The sequence below is a fragment of the Gymnodraco acuticeps genome, unplaced genomic scaffold (assembly GCF_902827175.1).
Source record: "Gymnodraco acuticeps unplaced genomic scaffold, fGymAcu1.1, whole genome shotgun sequence".
In the NCBI taxonomy this organism is placed as follows: Eukaryota; Metazoa; Chordata; class Actinopteri; order Perciformes; family Bathydraconidae; genus Gymnodraco; species Gymnodraco acuticeps.
In genome coordinates, this window is record NW_022992032.1 from 538,160 (window position 1) to 562,061 (window position 23,902).

General features: G+C 44.7%; 1 long non-coding RNA gene across 3 annotated transcripts; it reads left to right on the forward strand.

Moving 5' to 3' along the window:
• Nucleotides 1–2,599: 2,599 nt before the first annotated feature.
• LOC117536674 lies at nucleotides 2,600–13,091 on the forward strand. 3 transcript variants are annotated; one of them, XR_004567602.1, is made up of 8 exons: nucleotides 2,600–2,848; nucleotides 9,759–9,828; nucleotides 9,910–10,024; nucleotides 10,212–10,310; nucleotides 10,816–10,900; nucleotides 11,082–11,266; nucleotides 11,355–11,508; nucleotides 12,968–13,091. It is a non-coding gene; the product is annotated as an uncharacterized LOC117536674 (long non-coding RNA). The 3 variants fall into 3 exon arrangements; XR_004567600.1 differs by having other exon boundaries at nucleotides 9,759–10,024; XR_004567601.1 differs by lacking the exon at nucleotides 2,600–2,848 and having other exon boundaries at nucleotides 9,307–9,828.
• The last annotated feature ends 10,811 nt before the right edge of the window (nucleotides 13,092–23,902 follow it).

Here is a 23,902-nt window from a genome sequence, read left to right on the forward strand (position 1 = left end):
CCAGCGAAGGTGGAGGCTGTTGCGGCGTTTCCTCGCCCGCTCACAGCCCGGTCGCTCCGTGAGTTTCTGGGGATGGTGACTTTCTACCACCGTTTCATCGCCCGGGCCGCACACATCATGCGGCCGCTGTATGAAGCGTTGAAAGGCAAGACCCCCGTCCAGGACATCGACTGGACAGCAGAGGCGGACGGCGCTTTTGCTGAGGTCAAGACCGCGTTGGCTCAGGCGGCTTTGCTGGCACACCCATCATCTACGGCTCCCATCTCCATCACCACGGACGCGTCAGACTACGCGGTCGGCGCAGTGCACGAGCAGTGGGAGGAGGGCGCTTGGCAGCCGCTCGCCTTTTTCAGCCGCCAGCTGACGCCTAGAGAACGCAAATACAGCGCCTTTGACCGGGAGCTCCTCGGACTTTATTTGGCCGTGCGGCACTTCCGTTTCATGCTGGAAGGCCGTGAATTTACGGCGTTTGTCGACCACAAGCCGCTCACCTTTGCCATGTCAAAAGTGGCGGAGCCTTGGTCGGCACGTCAGCAGCGGCAGCTGTCCTACATATCGGAGTTCACTACGGACATTAAGCACGTGGCTGGCAAGTCGAACCTGGTTGCTGATTGCCTCTCCAGGGTCGTCATCGGTGCCGTCCAGTTGGGCCTGGACTATACTCGCATGGCGGCAGACCAGGTCACAGATCCCGGCGTCCAGGCCCTGAAGGTGGAGAGCGCGGGGCTGCGCTTGGAGGACGTGGTGTTCGGCGACGCGGGCATTACTCTCCTGTGTGACGTCTCTAGGGGCCTGGCGCAGCCTGTCGTCCCTGCCAGCTGGAGGCGTCCTGTGTTCGAGGCTGTGCACGGCCTGTCACACCCCGGCGTTAAACCTTCGGTCCGTTTGGTAGCGGCGAAGTTCGCTTGGCAAGGACTGAAAAGGGACGTGAGGACTTGGGCCAGGGAGTGTGTGGCTTGTCAACGCGCTAAGGTGCACCGCCACACGAAGGCCCCGTTGGAGCGTTTCCTGGTGCCTGAGAGGAGGTTTGATCACGTCAACATTGACCTGGTTGGTCCGTTGCCTTCCTCTCAGGGGTTTTCCTACCTCCTCACCATGGTGGACAGGACGACCCGTTGGCCGGAGGCGGTTCCGCTCGTTTCGACATCAGCCGCAGACGTTGCCCGGGCCTTCATTGCAACGTGGGTGTGTCGTTTTGGCACCCCGTCAGACATTTCCTCAGACAGGGGCTCTCAGTTCACGTCCGAGCTCTGGAACGCTGTGGCAGGCGGTTTGGGGGTTAAGCTGCACAGGACTACCGCTTACCACCCTCAGGCTAACGGTCTCTGCGAGCGCTTTCAATCGCTCCATGAAGGCGGCCCTCAAGGCCGGCCTTACGGACGGTAACTGGGTCGACAAGCTGCCCTGGGTGATGCTGGGCCTGAGGACCGCACCTAAGGAAGACCTGCAGTGTTCTACAGCGGAGAATGGTCTACGGTCAGCCGCTGAGAGTTCCGGGGGATTTCCTCCCAAATGCATCGGCTCCCTGGTCGGCGTCGGCCCAGCGGGCTTTCCTGCGTGACGCCGCTGTGGGCCTTTGTTCCGATCCCTACTACTCAGCACGGTACTCAGGTGTCCCAGGTTCCCGCAGAGCTCCGCTCGGCGGAGCACGTGTTCATCCGGCACGATGCGCACAGAGGCCCCCTGCAGCCCCCTTATGATGGGCCTTTCCGGGTCTTGAAGCACGGGGACAAGCACCTGGTGGTCGACCTGGGTGGCAAGGCCGAGCACGTCTCGGTGGACCGGGTGAAGGCTGCTCACCTGGACTTGGACCAGCCTGTGGTGCTGGCTCGACCTCCGCGACGGGGCCGCCCCCCGGCCTCGTCCCCTGTCACGGATTTAAGACCTGTTGTTCCGGTCCCTCCCCTTCCGGGGGCCGCACAGGCGGGAGTCACTTTTCCGACTCCCGTGCTCAGGAGTCGTGGGGGTCGGCGTGTCGTTCCTCCCCGCCATGCTGATTTTGTTTATGTGTGAATTCTGGGGGGGCTTGTGTGGTGACACGTTATTGGACATAATTCACCTTGCTTATTGTGTTGCCACACGGACCCTTTAGTGGGGAACACCTGTAGCTTTAGCTGCCATTCCTGCTAGCTCATCAGGCAGAGCAGTGCATGTGTTAACCTCTCTGAAAGTAATGGATAATAAAGATTGGAACTCCATTCTTAATACACCGCCTCCGACTCTCTTTTCACGGCACTACAACATATACATAAATATGCCTATGAAATAAATTCTGAAATAAATAAATTAGGCAATAAATATGTATACATGTACATTTAAATACACATTTATTTATTTCATGGGACTTTTATTTCATAATGACACATTTATTTATTTCAAGAGACTCGTATTTCATAATGACATATTTATTTATTTCAGATGACTTGTATTTCATAATGACGCATTTACAGCGACGTGCAGTCAGTGGAGGCATGACAGGGGAGGCAGAGCCTCCCCTGTCATACTCCAATGTAACGGAAAAACAACTAAATAAAAACTAAATAATAATAAAATGTCTCCACTGATCTGTGTTGTAAATGTGATTTATGTATGATTCCAATCGCTTTTTATAGTCAAAATCAGCAAATTTGCCGAGCTCCGCTACAACTACGGGTAGCGATGAGAAGTGAGGCAGGGACGAGCTCTGCCTCTCGTAAACCCACAGTAAAATAAAAATAATCCGGCTCCGGTGGTTTAACTGGTTCTTCTCTGGTTTTATCTGGTCCGCCCAATGCTGCTCTTCTGAGAGCAACCGCTCTGACAGCTCTCTCTAGTCTCTACTGGGAAACAGCTAAAAGTCCTTCTGGAGGTAAGCAACGCTACACAATTACACCCAGTCTGAGAATAAAATATGTCTTGAAGGTTCGTTTTGCTTTCTTACAACGTTAAGTTAATGTTAACGTAACCTTACGTTTTCTAGGAGGCTATTGTTACGAGCTAGCTGTCTTAGCTAACAACAGTTAGTAGCTAACGTTTTCTGCAGTTTGTGTTGCCCCTGAAAAACGTGATGTAGTTATTTAAGGGTATGTTAAATTAACGTTATTTTACAAGTTGAGAGTTCTCATTCATAACACTCCGTTCGATGTCTCACTATTCTTTCACACACAGTGACGTCACAAGCTACCCACAATGCAACACGTGCCATATAAATATATATAAATGCGCCATTTTCCTGGAGGTGCTAATATCCTGGAAGTGCAAATATAAACAGCTAGCTAACTAGCCAGGCAGAGCGCAGTAGGTTTTTTTTCTGAATTAACGACCGAAGAAATCGCTGCATGTCTTCGGATTACATCTCTGGACTTGAGGGGTGTGCTTTAGGTCGTTACCAGCGTAAACTAGAGCTGTGTGGGTTGTTACAGACTGCCTGCAGATGTATGGAAACACGACAGTGGCCTTCGTCGATTTTGGCTGCATCTACGTCTAATTTCTGGAAACACCAGGTGAATACCCCACTTGTCACAATAATATTATCATGCCATTGCATATATGTGGTATTTTAGAGTTGACTAGATATTGATTAAGGCAATAGACTATGATATTCAGTACAGGAAGTTTAGCAACACCTAGACGGTGTACGGCTGCTTGCACCTCGCTTAAAACGGCGCAGACCGGAAGTACGGTGTCGCGCTCGGCCAATACCCGTATGTGTGTGTGAAAGAATGGGATGCGCCTCATCGCGGAGCAAACGGAAGCATCAATCGCATTACGCCAATCCTGATTGGCTGGTGATCTTGACGTCAGCGTCAGGGAATTCACCCCCTATAAGTAGCTTGCGCCACGACGCATGCGTCATTCAAACACCTCTTCTCGCTTCAGAGCACATCTCTATAGTAGCCGGACAAGCTTAACGGTCCACAGACTGAACCCAAATATAACCATTTCGGTCGCCGGGCGCTCGCCGGCTACTCCTTCTGCTTCGCAAGAAGACGGTAATACTAACGCCAGTTAGTATTAAAATCGACCTCGCCATTTCTTTCCCCGGAAAGTAAGGAAAGGTTTTGATTTTTCTCAAGCTAGCTACGCACCTGTTGCTAGCTAGCTTCCCCTTACTACCGACACCACGGTAGCGAGGACGCTTTTCTTTTTCTCTCTCACGGAGGAGAAAAGGATTAGAAGTATATTGACACACCAGTCAATATTCTTTGAGAACAAAGGACCCACACCGTCCCTTTTTCTCCGGATTAAGGACGGGTCGGTAACACTTTTTCTCTCAACGACGTACCTGTTACGAGCGGGTCCTCTCCACGCCACGAGGCGAACAAGATGGACGCCTCTCCCCCTCACACCAGAGGAGTCAGGGACTCGGAGGCTCGGTCATGCGGCTGCGGGTTGAAGATAGCAGGCACAGACTCACACCAGGTCTGCTCGTCCTGCCTCGGGCTGGAACACGCCCAGGAGGCTATCGACAACCCCGGCTCGTGCGGGCATTGTGCCCGTTTCACCCGACGGCTAGCACACCAAGCTAGCTTGTTGGAACAGGACTCCCTCATGTCCACTGATTCGCCGTTTGGCAATCAAGACACGGGGGCGTCCGCCGCAGAGACTGAGCCCCTCACTGTGTCGGTCTGGGGCTCACTAACAGCGGCAGCTGCGGAACCGGGATCCCACGCCGTGTCAGGCCGGGATCCGGTGGCGGCAAGAGACGCGGGAACGGAGCCCCACGCCTCACCAGGCGGGAGCTCCCGGCGAGACCTCACCATGGTCTCGCCCGCGGAGGATGTCCTGGAATTAGACTACATGGAGGACACCTCTGAGTTCCTCCTGTCTGATTCGGATGAGCAAGAAGAAGATATCTTCATGTCATCGGCTCAAACGGCATAGCCGGGAGCGATGGCTGCTCTCCCGGGCGATAGCACACCAGCTTTGCCCTGTCTGAGCATAGACCTGCAGGCCGCGTGTCAGCGCGCTGCGTCCAGGCTAGACATCCCGTGGCCCGAAATGGCCAAGGAGACCGCCAGGTCCCGTTACGAGGGGAAACATTCTCCCCAAGCAACGAGGACAAGGAGGCAACTCCTCCCGGTCTTCCCGGAGATGTTGGATGAGGTGTCGGTCTCGTGGAGGGACCGACCCTTTAGCAACAAGGCCCCAATCCAGGGTGCCTCCTCCCTAGACTGCGACGGTATGGAGAGGCTCGGCCTGCTCCGCATACCGCCGATGGAACCGCTGGTGGCAGCCCACCTCCTACCGAGGATGGGCCCGTCACCAAGCAGGAACCCCACGCTGCCAGCGAAGATGGACCGTTTCCAGTCGACCATGACTGAACGGTCCTACAGAGCCGCAGCGTTGTCCGCCAGGGCTCTGAACGTTTCCTCACTGCTAACCGCATACCAAGCGGAGCTCTGTGAGGATATGTTGAGTAATCCTGGACCGGTCGTTCTGGACGAGTTGGCCGCGGTCACAGACATTTGTCTCCGTGTCCAACGCTGCGCCGTCCAGGCCGGGCAAAACAATGGGGATCATGGTGGTGCAGGAAAGAGCTAGATGGCTCAACCTCACCAACCTGCCAGACCGGGAAAAGGAGGATGTGCTTGACATGCCCATCGTTCCCGAGGGGATTTTCGGCTCCGCTCTTGCCTCCATGCAGAGGAGATGCGAGTCGAAAAAGAAGGAGGACGAGGCCCTCCACCTCTGCCTCCCTCGAAGGGCCCAGCCGCTGCGGCAGCCCTTTGTCCAAGCTGCCCCGAACCCTGCTCGGTTCAAAATACCGAAAACGCAGAGGTCGCAGTCCGCCCCGAGTCCCCAGCCCAGGCAGGGGACGAGGGCGAGCTGGCCTAGAAAATCTCTGGTTCCGGCTGCAGCCCAGGCGCAGCCATCCCAGAATTTCGGCCAGCAGTCGAGGAAGAAGAAGCGAGCGGCGTGACAGCCCCTCCTTCTCCCCTCTGTGACAGAGCTGGAAGTCTACGGTTCCCCAGCTCTAAATGTGTTTCTGCCGCCTCGAGAGATGCCTAAACACCATCCTCAAGTCCGCATAAACACATGTCACACACTTATTGATTTTTCTGTCATAAAACATTTTCCGCTGACGCATCCAGGCTTCGAGCCAAGGGCGCAGCTTGAAAAAATGAAAAGAAAAACAATAAAAACAATAAACAGTCCATCAACTGTTCCCCTTCTGAGAGCAGCTACGGCCTCTCTCAAAGGGCGGACAATTGACGGGTCTGTGAAGGCACCACCGTCACGCGCAGTGCCGGCTGGGGCTGTAAAGGCACCACCGTCACGCGCATGCGCAGTGCCGGCTGGGGTCGTGAAGGCACCACCGTCACGCGCATGCGCAGTGCCGGCTGGAGCCGTAAGGGCACCACCGCCACACGCATGTGCTGTGTCGGTGGGGATTGTCGAAATGGGGCACCACAGTGCTCAGACACTGGAGGGCCCCATAACACAACAAATAGAGACTCAGAGGGGAAGAGACGTGACATCTCAGCTGGCTCTAAGGAGCATACAGCGGGAGATGCTCACGACATCTGCTTGGGTTTCTCAAGACAGTTACACGGAGCTACAGACTCCAAGTCACCGTCACCCCCCCCTCGCTTCTCAGGCATTCTGCATTCGCAGGCCCGAGGAGAGTCAGCCCATATTCTGGAGAGAGAGATTCTCTCACTCCTAGAAAAGAGGGCTATATCTATTGTACCCGCCGAGCAGAGTCAGGGCGGCTTCTATTCCAAGTACTTCCTCGTTCCCAAACGGGGAGGGAACGGAATTCGGCCAATACTTGATTTGAGGGCTCTGAACAAATATCTAAAAAGATATAAGTTCAGAATGCTCACTCACACATCTCTGCTGCGGCTCGTGCGACAAGACGACTGGTTTACATCAGTCAACCTGAAAGATGCGTATTTTCACATCCCAGTATATTACCCACACAGGAAATATCTGAGATTCGCATTTCAGGGGATCTGTTATGAATACAGAGTACTCCCCTTCGGTCTGTCTCTCAGTCCAAGGGTGTTTGTACGATAGCCGCGATAGCCCCGTTAAGACAACAGGGTATTCGCCTGGCGACCTACCTGGACGACCGGCTGCTTCTCGCACAGTCGGAGCAGGAGGCTGTTACGCAGACAAATGTCCTCGTAAAGCACCTGCTCAACCTGGGTTTCATAATAAACACAGAGAAGAGCATGTTGTGCCCCGCGCAGACTATACTCTTCCTGGGTTTACGCCTGAACTCGGTGCCCTTTTCAGCTCGCTTGTCAGCGGAAAGAGTGAAAGCTTTCAGAGCTTGTCTCGCTCTTTTCCAGCTGCGCAAACATGTTCTCTTCAGATCATGCCTGCGATTCCTGGGGCTCATGGCGTCAGCCATCCTGGTCGTACGACTGGGACGCTTACACATGAGGGAGTTTCAACGCTGGGTGGCCGCCCTAAAACTGATGGTTACTGTGAAATGCGTAATGGCACTGCGCCACTGGCTGCACCCGACTTTTCTAGTTCGAGGTGTGCCTATGGGTGCTGTCCTTTCACGGAAAGTGGTCACCACGGACGCATGTCTGACAGGTTGGGGAGGTATTTATGAAGGTCGCCCGGTGAGGGGTCTCTGGAGCAGAGACCTCCAGCGGGCGCACATAAATTACCTGGAGCCTTTTAGCGGTGTTTCTCACCCTAAAACGCTTTCTGCCTTTCCTCAGGGGGACATCACGTCCTCGTGAGGACAGACAATACGACCACAATATCGTATATTAACCGCCAAGGGGGTTTGCGTTCTCTCCAGTTACACACACTGGCGCGCAAACTGATCCTATGGAGCGGTAGACATCTCCTCTCTCTGAGAGCGACGCACGTACCGGGAGTGATGAACCTCGGGGCAGATCTACTGTCCAGAGGTATACCACTTTATGCAGACTGGACTCTACATCCAAGGATTGTGAGCCAGCTGTGGGTGCATTACGGCAGAGCCGCGGTGGATCTGTTCGCATCGAAAGACAACGCTCAGTGTCAGCTGTTCTTTTCGATGCGCGATCTAAATGCACCGTTAGGCGTGGATGCACTCGCGCACGATTGGCCCCCGGGCCTTCTGTACGCGTTCCCACCCCTGGCTCTGATACCCCCAACTCTGGCCAGAGTGAGAGAGCAACGCCACACACTTATCCTGATATCTCCGCACTGGCCAGCTATGTACTGGCTAGCGGAGATATATCAGCTGCTGTGCGGGCAGCCATGGCAGCTCCCACTACGCAGGGACATACTGTCCCAAGCGGGGGGGGGCAATCTTTCACCCACACCCAGAACGCTTGGCTCTATGGGCCTGGCCCGTGAGTGGTACAATCTGAATACAGTGTGACATGAAGCTGACCCTGGCAGCTGCCAAGCGAGCCAGTGGCACTCATGCGCTATCTGTACAGTCTTCATGCACTCAGTTCGCCCCAGGGCAAACAGAGTGTGGTTGAAGCCCAACCCTGCCTTTATCTTAAGGCGGTTGGTTCAGGTACCACATTTGACATTGAGGCATCCTCCCCGCCACTGTATTCCTCCGGGGAACAGCGGCCGGATTTGCCGTGTCCAGCCCGTGCTTTATGCACGTACAGGGACAGATCAAGGGTGCTTCGTCATAATGACCAACCCCTTGTGTCCTGGGCTAACCCTTATAAGGGCAAGCCTGTTACTAAGCAACGGCTCTCCCACTGGTTTGTGGAAGCAATTGCTTTGGGGCTCATACGAGTCAGAGTTCGCAGGCACCCTCGGGTCCGCGAGCTCTTTCGACTCAGGGTCTGGCTGCATCCTGGGCTCTGTCCAGGATGTCTCCCATCCAAGACATTGGTGCAGCGGCGAGCTGGTCCTCGCCGCTCACTTTTGTCCGCCTCTTAACAGGCTGGACGTTCTGCTCCCAGTGTGACTCAAGCAGTGCTGGGCACCTGGTTGAGTCAGAGCTCTACCTGTTAAGTTCTGGTTGGTTTGGTGATTTTCGAGATAAGCTCGTCTAACAATACGGGAGCTACAATTTCCCATAGTGAGACATCGAACGGAGTGTTATGAATAAGAACTATAGGTTACTTACGTAACCCCAGTTCTCAGAGTAACATGAAGTGAGATGTCTCACCAGACGGCCCTCCTTGCTATGGTGAAGCGAGAAGAGGTGCTTATTTTGAATGACGCATGCGTCGTGGCGCAAGCTACTTATAGGGGGTGAATTCCCTGACGCTGACGTCAAGATCACCAGCCAATCAGGATTGGCGTAATGAGATTGATGCTTCTGTTTGCTCCGCGATGAGGCGCATCCCATAGTGAGACATCTCACTTCATGTTACTCTGAGAACTGGGGTTACGTAAGTAACCTATAGTTAAGTTGTGTTTAAAATCGTCAATGTAATGCACGTTAGAGGTTTTTAGTTGGACATGAAGTTAGCTAACGTTAGCTAACTCTACCAGGTTAGCATGTTAAGCTGTACTTTCTGTGGCAGCTAGCTTAATACAAAGAGGGGTTTTGTGCTTCATTGCAAACTTTTCTTTGTTAATCTACCTGAAACTAGGGACAGTTTGTTTCTACTCAACTATACAGACCATTGTTGAGGAGATGCAAAACATACTGTACATGAGTTGGGTCCAACATATACCTTGAGTAATGTTACTTTGCTGCTAAAAATGAAACATCATTATCAGATGAGGACATCACCAAAGTGTGTGAGCCTGTCAGGGGATTTGATCTGTTCTCTGCATGTCCTAAACACTGCTCTGGTATTACTTATCTTGTAACATGTAAGTCTCTCGCTCTTGTCATCGTTCAGGCTTTGCATTTGAACTCCTATGACTGGTTGCGGACTTGAAGGGAACGTCTTCCTGACATCCAGGAAAAAGGTGAGATTATAATACATTTGAATGCCAAAAGCAAGTTATTGTTTTTAACTTTTTAAATATGATTGTTTTGGGGCATTTCAGTTTTATTGGACAGAGGCAGTAGAGATCTACTGGAAACAGTGGAGAGGGAGGAGATGATATGCAGCATACGGCCCTGCCGGATGGTTGCTGCTCCGTGTGGAACGTGTTCTATCAGGTAAAGCACTTTGGTACCCAGTTATTTATGGTATTGAGTTTGAATTTAGCCTTTGGAAGGTATTTTCCAACAGTGCATTGTAAAGACTGAAAAAACAGCCTCAGGTTAAAGCTTGACATGATTTGGTCTTTTACTTCAGAGGATGTTTGTCCTCCTGTGTTGTCTTAGTTCCTTATCTTTCTTTCAGGTGTAACATCTACCAATGGTTGTACATGACAGAGACCTCCTCCACCTCTTTGCTGTCTTACTAGTCAATCCTTCTGATCAGGTCCTTTCCTAAATAGTGGTAAGTTTTACAGTTCAGTTTATGTTCAATTAGCAACTTAATGCTTTACCGCTGTTGAATAAACCCTATATTGCTAGTCATTTTATTAAAACTACGATTTGTAAACTTTTTGATTCCAATTACAATAATCTTTTTGTTATAATTGTAAAACATATCTTAACATCCATCAGCAATCAATACAACAAATCATCCAACACTAAATAGAAGAAATCTGGACCTATTTCTTTTTATACAGCAGCATGTTTTGGGACTGCTCATTGATGTCAAGAGCCATTGAGTACCTTTTGTAGTCGGCCTCTCAGAATGTTTATAATTTCTTTGTATCTTAACATTCCTATAATAATTAGTTTTTTTTATTGTTGATATTTTTGTTCTTTATTTTTGTTGTGAGAATCACTTTGCAATTGTGTAAGTGCTATATAAATAGTTATACTAATATTATTGTTGTTACTATCATTACTATTATTAATAATGTCTTCTTTGTTTTCTTTATTTATCGCTGCAGAAAGGATCACGCCAGCCCACATCAAACACCTGATCACACCTGTGTGATATTCCACTCTGACTGGAACCCTGAAAATGACCTGCAGGTACGATATATATATCTGCTCTGTCTGTCCTAAAGATAGTTCAATAGGGCTACAACAACAACAGTCTTTCCGTTTATTCCCTCGTTTCTTTAAGTGTATATTTTCCCATTTAATGCTTAAAACGTTGAACAGCAGCTGCACATGATGCTCTTTTGACCCCTCTTTTAATTTTTTATTTCAGGCTCAAGCTCGGTGTCATCGTTTTGGCCAGTCTAAGGCGGTGAAGGTGTACCGTCTGATCACTAGAAACTATGAGAGGGAAATGCTGGATAAAGCTAGTCTGAAGCTCGGGCTGGACCGTGCCGTCCTGCAGAGCACGAGTGGCAACAACAACGGGGGGAGAAAAAGAAAATCTGTCATTTTTGGGTCAGTCGCTGTTGCAGTACGCTTAGTTTATTTTCGAAAAGAGTTTTCTAAATCCACTTGTGTAAATGTCTCTCTGCGTCGCCTTTAGCCGGTCCAGCAGTTCTCCAAGAAGGAGATCGAGGACCTGCTGAGGAAAGGAGCCTACGCCGCCATCATGGACGAGAACGTCAAGGCAATCGCTTCTGCTAGGAGGACATCGACCAGATCCTGCAGCGAAGAGCCACCATCATCACCATCACCAGGTATGTTCTTAGCAGCACTAGCCACTTGCGCTTTGTGAGACACCAAGTACTTGGTTATTTGAAATGTAATATTGATGATGTAATAATTAAAACTAGGGATGGGTACCGAGCCCTGGTATTAAACGGGCCCCGGGGCTGAATTATTAAAGACCGTGGTACCGTTAACGTCCAACGTTATCGATCTTTTTATCGGTACTGGAGACATTTAAAAAATAGATGTCATATTTATAATATCTACATAAACATTATATCGCAGTCTTACTGTCGCCAACTCCGTTTCTAATATGCAATAAGACTACAAAGTGCGTCTATGATTTATTTTCGATCTTTCCAATCCAGACGAGAGATCTCTCTCCCCTGTCGGTGTGCGAGGGGGTGGGGCAGTTTACACACAGAACCTGCTACATGCATGCAACACACACACACACACACACACACACACACACACACACACACACACACACACACACACACCACACACACACACACACACACACACACGTGCGCACACAAACACGTGCGCACACAAACACATGGCGGAGAGAACTAAGCGCCCCGAGGGTAGTTATGTTACCCGTCTTGAGCATGGATGTATAATAAGAACTGGATACAGCGTCGGAGGAGGGGCCTCGTTCTTTCCTATGAGAGCTGCTCATTGGCGCATGAAGTCAAAATGGCCCAACTTTTGAGAGAGCGAAACGTCACAGATTACCCATCATGCCTGGCTGTCAGAGCAGAAGAACCCGTTTGTGCGCTCACAGAGCATGCGCCCCTTAAGCCCCGCCCCCCGAGCACACACTCTCGGCCCACTAGAAAGAATGGAGAGAGAGAATAAATCTAGATTCGGCTTTTAGTGCATTTTACAACTTTAAGGACTTAATGATTCTAGGGCTATACAATAGTTCATACTGGGTAGTTTATTTAGTTTAAAAAAAATTATCCACCGAGTTACAGACATCTCTTTCCCAATGTTAGTCAATGGGAAAAAGTATTTCTGGGCCGGTCAACGTCACAGACTGATAAGGAAATTGTAGTACCGCCGTTTGGACACAACGAATATTTTCCTCAGAGTCCGGCACACTTCCTGGGGGCTTGGTCTTGAGGTGGAAAATGCTTGTTGCCAAAAGTGCAATAAGAATTTAGCATGTAAGGGCGGTAACACGAGCTATTTGTCTAAACATTTAGCAAAAGTGCTCCACATTCAGACGGAGGAATGCACCGGGTTCGACTGTCTTTCTAGTAGCTCTGTAGCCCCATCCACGAGTAATGTTTCCACGTCAGGTATATATTATGTATGCTAGCAGCAACACACAGAGTTAACTCAATGATACAAACATGGGTTAATGATTAGAAGTAACTGAGTTATTTATTTTGTTAAAGTTACAGCTATTCTGTTTGCAGTTCTATCATCACATAATTTAATACGATTTGTTAAAACATTGTTGTTTCTTATTTTCAGTTTGCTTCAAGCAGTGGCTGTACGAGAACGACGTGGAGGACCAAGAAATGCTGGCCAGATTGGCAAAGACCGGAAGATACATAACAGAGAATATAATGGATATTAACAAGAAAAAGAAAAAAAATGTTTATATTTTCTTTGTAGCTGTTTATATTTTGAATTATATTTGTTATTTTTAAATCAAATGCATCTATTTTTGATGATATATTTATTTAGATGTAGGTTTTTTTTTGTAATATTATTGTATTAAGTATAATTTATTAAATAAAAATACTGTTATGAACACTATACAATGTCTTTATTTTGATAGTTACCAGAATACATTGTATATTTAATACTAACATAAGCTGGTGATAGATAAATGCTGGTCTGCTGGTATGCCAGCAGACAAATATTTATAAAGACAGGGTATGGTTGGGGTAGGCTACACCCAGGCGCGCCGGATTCATTTTAGAAGTGGGGGGGCCAAAAAAAGTGCGTGTGTATGGCCCAATCCCAAACCACGCCCTACACTTATACACACACCCTCCGTGACGGAGTGAACTCCGTGGAGTGACACATGAGGCTCCCTCCTGTCTGTCAGATGGAGGGAGTAAATACAGCAGCAAGCTTTGGGACAAACTCCCCTCTCTCTGGCAGAAACAGGAAATGCGTAACTGTATGTAGGCCTAACAACGGCTTCAAATCAGCATCTCTTAGACAAAAAATGTAAATGAATAACTCAAATAAAACTCCAAACATCTTTGGTTACTTTTTTGTAAAGCTCTTTTAGTTTTAAACCTGATGTTTATAAGCTTCTTAGTTTTTGCAATAGTCTGTAAATATACACAACTTTATAATAAAATGCACACATTTACCTTTTCTAGACTAAACACAGGTATGATCCTAAGTTAAAAAAATATGAGGTTATCATGAGGTTGTTAACATCGCAATTTATCACTATCGTTTAGTGGTTTTGCAAAGAATGAACCACTCTCTGTTTTTGTACCATTCTGCGTTGAAGTACCTTCTCTTTGCTCAAATAATCTACTAGCGGTCTCCTTTTTTCCGATAGTTAGCTGTACAGCTTTACCCGCCTCAATGTCCCAACAACAAACCTCCATGCAGTCGGAACCAGCCTGTTTCGGTTCAACGACGGCGGCGGTGGTTGTGACAGTTTCTGCGGCCGCAGAGGTGCTGCTTTTGGGTTCATCTGGCTTCGCTGTTTCTATGATTGATGAAGGTCCAGGCTCCGGAGATGTGGATGTCAGGGATGTGACCTTCCAGTTGTTACATTTAAGTTTAGATTGACTGTATTTGTGACCTGCTCCATCGAAATAAGTCGCATTGACCTGAAGACACATTTTGAGTTGTATACACGGTTGGAAAGAGGATATTCCTAGCTTTCTAATGATATCAGGATTGTTTTTGTACTCCAAATATTAAGCGAAATATGTCACATTATATAATGACTATCACCGAGTCCTCATTTTGAGAAAAAGGCCTTAAAAGTTTCCTCTTCTCTGGAATCCATCGATCTGATTGATTATTAGTGGAGCAATGATCAAATACTACGGAGGGAAGATATTTTCGTTTGGAGGGGAAGCTCGCGAGTGTGTGTATACGTGTGTGTGTGTGTGTGTATACGTGTGTGTGTTTGTGTAATTTTGCGTTTGTGTGTATTGTGTTTGTTTCCCGGGGAAAACACTCACAAGAAACACCGGCTATGGAAGCAAACAAGAGACAGAAGTATTTGAATTTTATTAGACACCGAATTTATAGCATTGAAAATAATTACTTTGAAAATCATGTATCTGAATGTTTTTGCTCCGAATTTACCTATGTGAAATAAAAATGTAAAAATTCAAGTGAAAAAAATTCGAATGTTCAAATTCAGATCCCAAAAATTCGACGTCAAAAAATTCGATGTCAAAAAATTCGGTGTATAAAATTCGATGTCAAAAATTGCGGTGCAGCATCATCCGGGCTACTCAGACAGGATAAGCAATCGAGCCCTAATGCAATCAAACTGACCTGGCCTATCAGAGCACGGCTTTGTCAGTCATGTGATCACAACAACCCGGGAGAAAAATGACGGAGAACAGCGGGGCTCGCCGCTCGGGTAAGTTGTCAGTTTGTGCTCTTTATTTTACAAGCAGTGAGGGCTCGACAGCATTTGTATCTTACATTAGCTAGCTAAATGAGTGAAGTAGCCTTGTTGTTAGCAAGCTCCGTAGTTATCATTAATTGAAGTGAATCACAACGTTACCGTGTCCTTTTGTGTGTGTGAGGGGGGGTGACGGTTTGCAAAGTAACGTATCGATCACTTCGGTTAGATAGGTCAAGTAGACCATGCTACACTATACGAAATACTCTCTTACAAAAGCCCTGCATTTAAACATGTTACTTTAGTAAAAGTATGCTAGTATAATTAGGAAAGTGTTGTTAAAGTATTTAAAGTAGACACAAGTTATACTATTATATTATATCATTTGATTTATTGTTATTACCGATGCACGAGTTGACTTAACTGTTGTAGTTTGAGCTCATTTTGAACAATGAGCTAACTAATTATTACTTTCATAATGGTTTAATGTGCTGACTATTTTCTACATTAAGAGGTTAATAGATGAAGGTCTGGTTTGTTCAAAGTCTCAAAATAGTAGGACCAGAGCCCTAGAGCTCTGAGTAGGACATGCTGTCATAATTACCCAGAGTCCGAAGTGACACCTTTACAATGTTAAAGCTGTTAGATAAATGTAGTGACGTAAAAACTAAAGTATTCAAGATAGTGTAGTGAAAAAGAGATAATGTTTTTATTTTTTATTTTTATAAATGTTACTAAAACAAAATCTCTTGTTTTGGACTGACAGTAATGATTCAAGAAATAGTAAATAAATAAATACACACACATCAATCTGTTGTACACCACCCCAAATTGATCATGTTGTTGATAGTGCTACAGATGCGCTGCGAATAAAATTAGACTCTGTTGCTCCTTTGAAAAAGAAGAAAATAAAACAACATAGACTAGCTCCATGGCATAATGCCGATACCCGCAAAATAAAGCAAAAGTCGAGACAACTTGAAAGGATATGGCGTTCTACTAAACTTGAAGAATCTCGTTTAATTTGGCATATTACTCTCAATGAATATAAGAAAGCACTGCGTAAAGCGAGAGCAGCCTACTACTCTTCATTAATAGATGAGAATAAGAATAATGCAAGATTTCTTTTCAGCACTGTAGCCAGGCTGACAGAGAGCCACAGCTCGATTGAGCCTTCTATTCCCATAGCACTCAGTAGTAATGATTTTATGTGCTTTGTTAACGATAAAATTGTTACTCTTAGAAACAAAATTAATGACCTCTTGCCTTTGACCAGTATAGTGTTATCAACAGCTCCCGGAAACGTAAGTTCTAATATTACACTAGATAGTAAACTAGAATGCTTTTCAGCCATAAACCTTGAACTATTAAATTCAATGATTCTCTCTTCTAAACCATCAACGTGCATGTTAGACCCAATTCCAACTAAGCTGTTGAAGGAAGTTTTTCCATTAATTAGCACTTATTTATTAAATATTATGAATATGTCTTTATTATCAGGCTATGTTCCACAATCATTCAAAGTAGCAGTGATAAAACCGCTTCTTAAAAAGCACAACCTCGATCCAGAGGTTTTAGCCAACTATAGACCTATTTCTAATCTTCCGTTCCTCTCAAAAATTCTTGAGAAAGCGGTCGCAAAACAGTTGTGTGATTACTTAAAAAACAATGATTTATTTGAAGCTTTTCAGTCTGGCTTTAGAACGCATCATAGCACAGAGACAGCTCTGGTTAAAGTCACAAATGACATTCTAATAGCCTCTGACAAGGGACGTGTCTCTATTCTTGTTTTGCTCGATCTCAGTGCTGCATTTGATACTATCGACCATGATATCTTATTGCAAAGACTAGAGCACTTAGTTGGCATACAGGGAACTGCTTTAGACTGGTTTAGGTCCTATCTATCTGAACGCTCTCAGTTTGTATGTGTCAATGATGAATCTTCCACGCAAACCAAAGTTAGCCATGGAGTGCCACAGGGCTCAGTGCTCGGACCTATTTTGTTCACATTATATATGCTTCCGTTAGGCAATATTATAAGGAATCATTCTGTAAACTTTCATTGTTATGCGGATGATACTCAACTATATTTATCAATCAAGCCTGATGAAATTAATCATCTAAATAAAATTCAAGACTGCCTTAAGGACTTAAAAACGTGGATGACCTTAAACTTTTTGATGTTAAACACGACCAAAACTGAAGTTATTGTACTTGGACCGAAGAATCTACGAAACAAATTATCTAAGGATATACTAACTATGGATGGCATTAATTTGGCCTCCAGTGAGACTGTAAGGAATCTTGGTGTTATATTTGATCAGGATTTATCCTTTAACGCCCACATAAAATCAATTTCAAGGACCGCCTACTTCCATCTACGTAACATTGCAAAAATCAGGCATATCTTGCCTCAAAACGATGCAGAGAAACTAGTCCATGCATTTGTTACTTCAAGGCTGGATTATTGTAACTCTTTATTATCAGGGTGTACCAAGAAGTCAGTCAAGTCGCTTCAGCTGATTCAAAATGCTGCAGCTCGTGTACTAACCAGAGTTAGGAAAAGGGACCACATTACTCCTGTTCTGGCTGCCACTGGCTCCCTATAGAACACAGGATAGAATTTAAAATTCTTCTTCTCGCCTACAAAGCCCTTAATGGGCAGGCACCATCTTACCTTAAAGAACTCATTATACCCTACTGTCCTACTAGGGCATTGCGTTCCAAGAATGCAGGGTTGTTGGTTGTTCCTAGAGTCTCTAAAAGTACAATGGGAGCCAGAGCCTTTTCTTATCAAGCTCCACATTTGTGGAATCAGCTTCCAGTTTGTGTTCGGGCGGCAGACACCCTATCCGTTTTTAAGAGTGCGCTTAAGACCTTCCTTTTTGATAAAGCTTATAGTTAGGGCTGATTAGATTCAGCCCCTAGTTTTGCTGATATAGGCTTAGTTTGTCGGGGGACATCTTACTTCTTCCTTCTCTCTGTCTATACCTGTGTACTCTCATGTTCCGATTAACCCAGCTTCCCCAAATGTCTTTCTTTTTGGTGTCTATATACGCCGGGATCCGGAGTCATGGATGATCCTGCGCTCCTCTGTCCTGGATCGCGAGCCCTGGATCTTGAGTCGTGGCTGTGGTCCTGGATCATAGGTCCTGGATGGATATCCTCGTGGATTCATCTTCCTATTATACACACATGCATTTCCAAACATTTGGACTACCTATGTTGCAAATGTATTATCTTTTCAATTTACACACGGCATCTATTGCACGTCTGTCCGTCCTGGGAGAGGGATCCCTCCTCTGTTGCTCTCCCTGAGGTTTCTCCCATTTTTCCCTTTAAACTGTGGGTTTTCTCCGGAAGTTTTTCCTTGTACGATGTGAGGGTCTAAGGACAGAGGGTGTCGTATTGTCATACTGATATTTTGTACAAACTGTAAAGTCCACTGAGACAAATGTAACATTTGTGATATTGGGCTATATAAATAAACATTGATTGATTGATTGATTGTGGATGGAACACAACAAATGGTGCTCTTACCTGTGATGCCTCCTCCAAACATTATAACCAGACTATCATTCAAACTATAAGTAACAGTTCTAGCTACTTGACTTCAGACAAACAATTCAAAAGACAAAATCAACACAATTTATTGAAAAACCAATCTTTATTTTACGGTGCCTCTCCTTTTGTTTGTATTATTAAACCCTTTCAATCTAAAAAACTGATCAACTCAACAGTTAACTTTATATTTATTATTGTCCAAAGCATCTAATAATAATACATGGGACTTTTATATAGCTTTGCATGAAACTCAAAGACTATTACACAATTTTGTTCCCCTCTCATATTCACAGGATGGATGATTAGAGACTTTGGGGGAAACCTCAGCTTTATGAACGTCCTGTCTGTTGGTTTGGCCGGAGAGGGCTGAGGGTCTTTCCCTGCGAGGAGTCCTCCTCGCAGGGAAAGACCCTGCAGGCCTGAGGGAGGAGGACCAGGCCTGATGGAGGAGGACCTGCACCAGCTGCACCTACAGAACTTAGCCCATGCTGGGCATAGCTGTTACCACCTGCACAGGCCTAGCCTGTCAATTAACAGATTAACATTTAGTGTAACTTATGTATATTATTTCGTTTTTATTTTTAAAAAAAAATGGTGATGGTTCATGCTTGATAACTTTTAGTTCACATTTCAATAAATTGTATTTGCAATCCTTTTGTCCGTTATTCTTACTGAAACTGTTAGATTACACATTCACATCTGACTGAAGATTGGTACCATTTATTTATGACGTTCCAAACTCCGCGGTACAAGGCACAAGTGATGTGAAGCTCATAAGTGAGGCAAATGCATTTGATCAGCTGACTTTTTTTTTTGCCAAACTTTATAGGCCTGACAATAATCACACTGTTTCTGAGGTGCAACGTAAAACACAAAACAACACACAAATGAAGTTCCTGTTGGACTGCAACAATATTCTCTGTCTCTTAATGTCCTGTACTGCTCTTAAATCTCATCACATCAGCTTCTCCTTTCCCTCTTGGATGTTCTTCTGGACCCTCAGAGAAAGAGAACATGGTGAAGCAGTCCTGTCTCTCAGGCATGTCCTTTCCTAACAGAAATATCAAAAAACATATTATTGCAGAGCAAGTGTGTTATTTAAGAAAGAGGTGTGTTTGTTTCTTCAGGGGCTATAAATATAATGATTTTTATTTTATTTGAATGTGTACTACAAAGATAATCAGGTTATGAATAAACCGTTCTAAATTCATCAACATTGAAATAAATGTATTATTAAAATAATATTTAACTGTTATCAAAACTTAGTGCAACTGTGGAAGCTTGCTCTGTTGTCTCACTGAAAGACAAAGGGTCGCAGCTCTCACTATGTGATGTTGCTTGGTAAAATGTAAATGTAACCTTTTGCTAAGAAAGTCCACTCAACATCACTGATGTGTAGGGGATCTAGTATTCAGCCATGTTTAATGGCATGTATATCAGTGTATTGGAGTCATTACTTTATGCATTCTTTGTAAAGCATGAAAAAGGTGTACCTTGGAATCCATGCTGAAGTTCTCTGCTGTTAGAAGTCCAGATCTGTCTCTCCTCCTCTGGTCCAGCCTGTCTGGATCACCTTAAGGACACTTTGAACAAACAGATGTAAAGTTACATGCATGGCTTACAGACTTCTTTCCATGCAAACAACTTTTTATCTTCTTTTAAAAACAGGTCATAATCTTATTGTTATACTTAAGAAATGGCTGGATATCACAGTCCTTATACTGTATCAGTTTGATTGAGTATTATTGTGTAGGTCCTTTTTATTTTACTGTTACTTTGGATGAGGTTTTCATGAGTCAGTCAAATTAATTTGTTTTCATATGCCATATTCATATGTATCACACACGTAAGGGTAACACACAAACCTATTGAACAAATGCAATGCAATGGATAAGCTTAATTTCCACTGAAGTCACAGATAACGTTATATATCATATTTAAACAAATCATTTCCTTGTCACTAAAGCATTGACTACGCTATTCATCGTCCTTAAATGCAGGCATTAAGTTACATGTTCCGTTCTACAGCAACGATAAGGCTGTTTCTCAAGTGTGAGGATAATACAATTAAAAGAGGCATTGGTAATAATATTAAAAACAACAATGTTTGGGTCGTTCGTCGGATAGGCGGTTAGCTGCAATAAATAACTCCAGTTCAACAAACCATATTACAATATCTAAGGGAGCGTTATTTCTGGACCATCTTGAAATGTGACGTTCATATTTTAAAGATACACACATTTCATTGTGAGGTTGATTTAATATACACTAAGCCTCTCTTCAACAATACGTTGACGTTAGCTAGTCTATGTTATGCTATAGTAGAGCATAGCGAATTTAAATGAACCTTAACAATGCATACAGTAACCTAAATAGCAAACTAACTATCTAACGTACAAGGATGACCTTATTTTAGCAACCTCGCACAGAAGCCTTTTAGTATACAGTAGCATCCGACTTAATGTTTTACACTCTTGGATGCTACGCATAGCATCGTTAGCACAGATGGAGCTACGATTGCTCAAATGCTAACCCAACTCTAAACATTCATTAACGTTAGCTTAATAAAAACACCAGTAACATAACATAAAGTACGCAGGGTTGACTTACCGAAGAAACTGCATTCATGGACGGTCTGTTTCAACCGCAGATAAATCCTATATTTGCATGACGAATAGTCCACCAGGAGCCAACACAACAAACACGGCCGAGTTCAAGTAGTGTTCTCCTCATGAGCTGAGCCGCTGTAGCATCACGGAGCTAACGGAGCTAGCAGAGAGGAGCTAGGAGCAGCAGTCCCGTTGTCATGAAGGGGGAATCTAACTATATACAGAATATGTTTTTGTAGATCCAGGCTAGAAACATGTTCATTTTCTGATGTTAAGTTGGACATTTTAACAAAGGGTCTACGGGAATTGCTCCCATCTGCATCCATCGCCTACAGTTTGCAGCATTGGGCTTCACCGCACTGTCCCGGGGTTTGCCGCTTGGCTCTGATAGGCCAGAAGTCGGTTTGATTGCATTAGGGCTCGATTGCTTATCCTGTCTGAGTAGCCCGGATGAGGCTGCATCGCAATTTTTGACGTCGAATTTTAAACACCGAAATATTTGACGTCGAATTTTTTTCACTTGAATTTTTGGGATCTGAATTTGAACATTCAAATTGTTTTAACTTGAATTTTTACATTTTTATTTCACATAGATAAATTCGGAGCAAAACAAATTCAGATTCATGATTTTCAAAGTAATTATTTTCAATGCTATAAATTCGGTGTCTAATAAAATTCAAATACTTCTGTCTCTTGTTTGCTTCCATAACCGGCTGTTGTTATGCCTGCTGTGACGTTAAATTACTCCGTTCTCCGCTTGTAATTATACCGAAGCTTCAAAGTTGTATTTATCATCTGAATTTGCCGAAACAAGTTTAATATTCTGAAAGCCAAGACTTTGTTTAATTAAAATCAGATGAAAACAAACTGTAACGGACCCTGCCGTGTTATCTATGATTACTATACTCTTACATTCATAATTTCAGCGGAGGGAGGGGGGCGGCTTTGCTGGAAGAGCAGATTGCGAGTGAGAGGTGCCTGTTATCTTCCCTTTACAAGCTTCAAAAATGTATTTATCGTGTGATTTTGGAAATAAAAGTTTCATATTCTGAAAGCCAAGACTTTGTTTGTTTAAAATCAAACAAAACACCCGAACCCTGAAAAAATAGTTTTTTACGTAAATCCACGTTTATTCTGAAATGAGCCGTTGCGACTTCCGACTGATTTCGATAGAGCGGGTCACATTTAGTTTTCTTCTGCGCTGGTTCTTCTGACATGTTTGCAAGTGTATATATTATTTCTAGGTTAACGGCTGACACACACAGAACAACGTAACAAATAAAGTAAACAACGTAACAAATAAACAAATCTAAGCTTTTTTATTGGTTGTAATTTACATGGATACATTTGAATGGTGTGACAATGTCCTATTTGATTGGGTTAAAATGTACATATTCTTCCTGTTATGTCTGCCTGCTTTATTTTACCTAATGCAAAGTTACCTGCTGCTCCATCGAAATCAGTCGCATTGACCCGAAGACATATTTTGATTCCTAGCTTTCTAATGATATCAGGATTGTTTTTGTACTCCAAATATTAAGCAAAATATGTCACATTATATAATGACTGTTACAGAGTCATCATTTTGAGAAAAAGGCCTTTAAAGTTTTCTCTTCTCTGGAATCCATCATTTCTCATCATCAATCATCATGATTGATTATTAGCGGAGCAAATGATCAAAATACTACGGAGGGAAGATATTTTCGTTTGGATTATGCACTCACGAGAAACACCGGCTGTTGTTATGCCTGCTGTGACGTTAAGCTACTCCGTTCTCCGCTTGTAATTATGCCGTCACAAGCTTCAAAGTTGTAGGCCTATTTATCATCTGAATTTGCCGAAACAAGTTTAATATTCTGAAACCCAAGACTTTGCTTATTTGAAATCAGATAAAAACAAACTGTAACAGACCCTGCCGTGTTATCTATGATTACTATACACCTTACATTCATAATTTCAGCGGGAGGGAGGGGGGTGGCGCTGAGGAACAGCAGAGTGGCGAGAGCTGTCATCTTCCCTTCACAAGCTTCAAACATGCCTGTAGCTAGTGAGATTGAATATAACAATCAAAAATAACAAAATATACACAGCTAGATCAGATCACGTTTTAGATGCGACTTTAGAGTAGAGGGGAATTATTGAAACGGGATTTGTACAGTTTTCCGCTGCACAGTTTCATGGAAACACATCAGCTTTTGGACGACAGTCAATATGGATTCAGGAAAGATAGATCAACATCTATGGCACTAATGGAATTAAGTGAGGAAATAGCAAACTGCATGGACAATAAAAAACAAGCAGTGGGAATATTTAAAGACTTACAAAAAGCATTTGACACCATAGATCACAATATTTTACTGATAAAACTGGAACGGTATGGCATCAGAGGGGTGGGATTAAACTGGGTGAGAGATTATTTAAGCAACAGACAACAATTTGTTGAATTTGTTGAAAACATAAAACAAATCCACAGATACAATTAATACTAGATAACATACACATAGAAAGAGTATATTAAATTAAGTTCCTTGGTGTGGTTTTAGACCACAAAATCAGCTGGAAACCTCATATCACTCATGTAAAAGCAAAACTGGCTAAAACTATCGCAATATTGGGAAAAGCCAGATACATTCTGGACTACAACTCATTGCATACTCTATAACACACTAATATTGC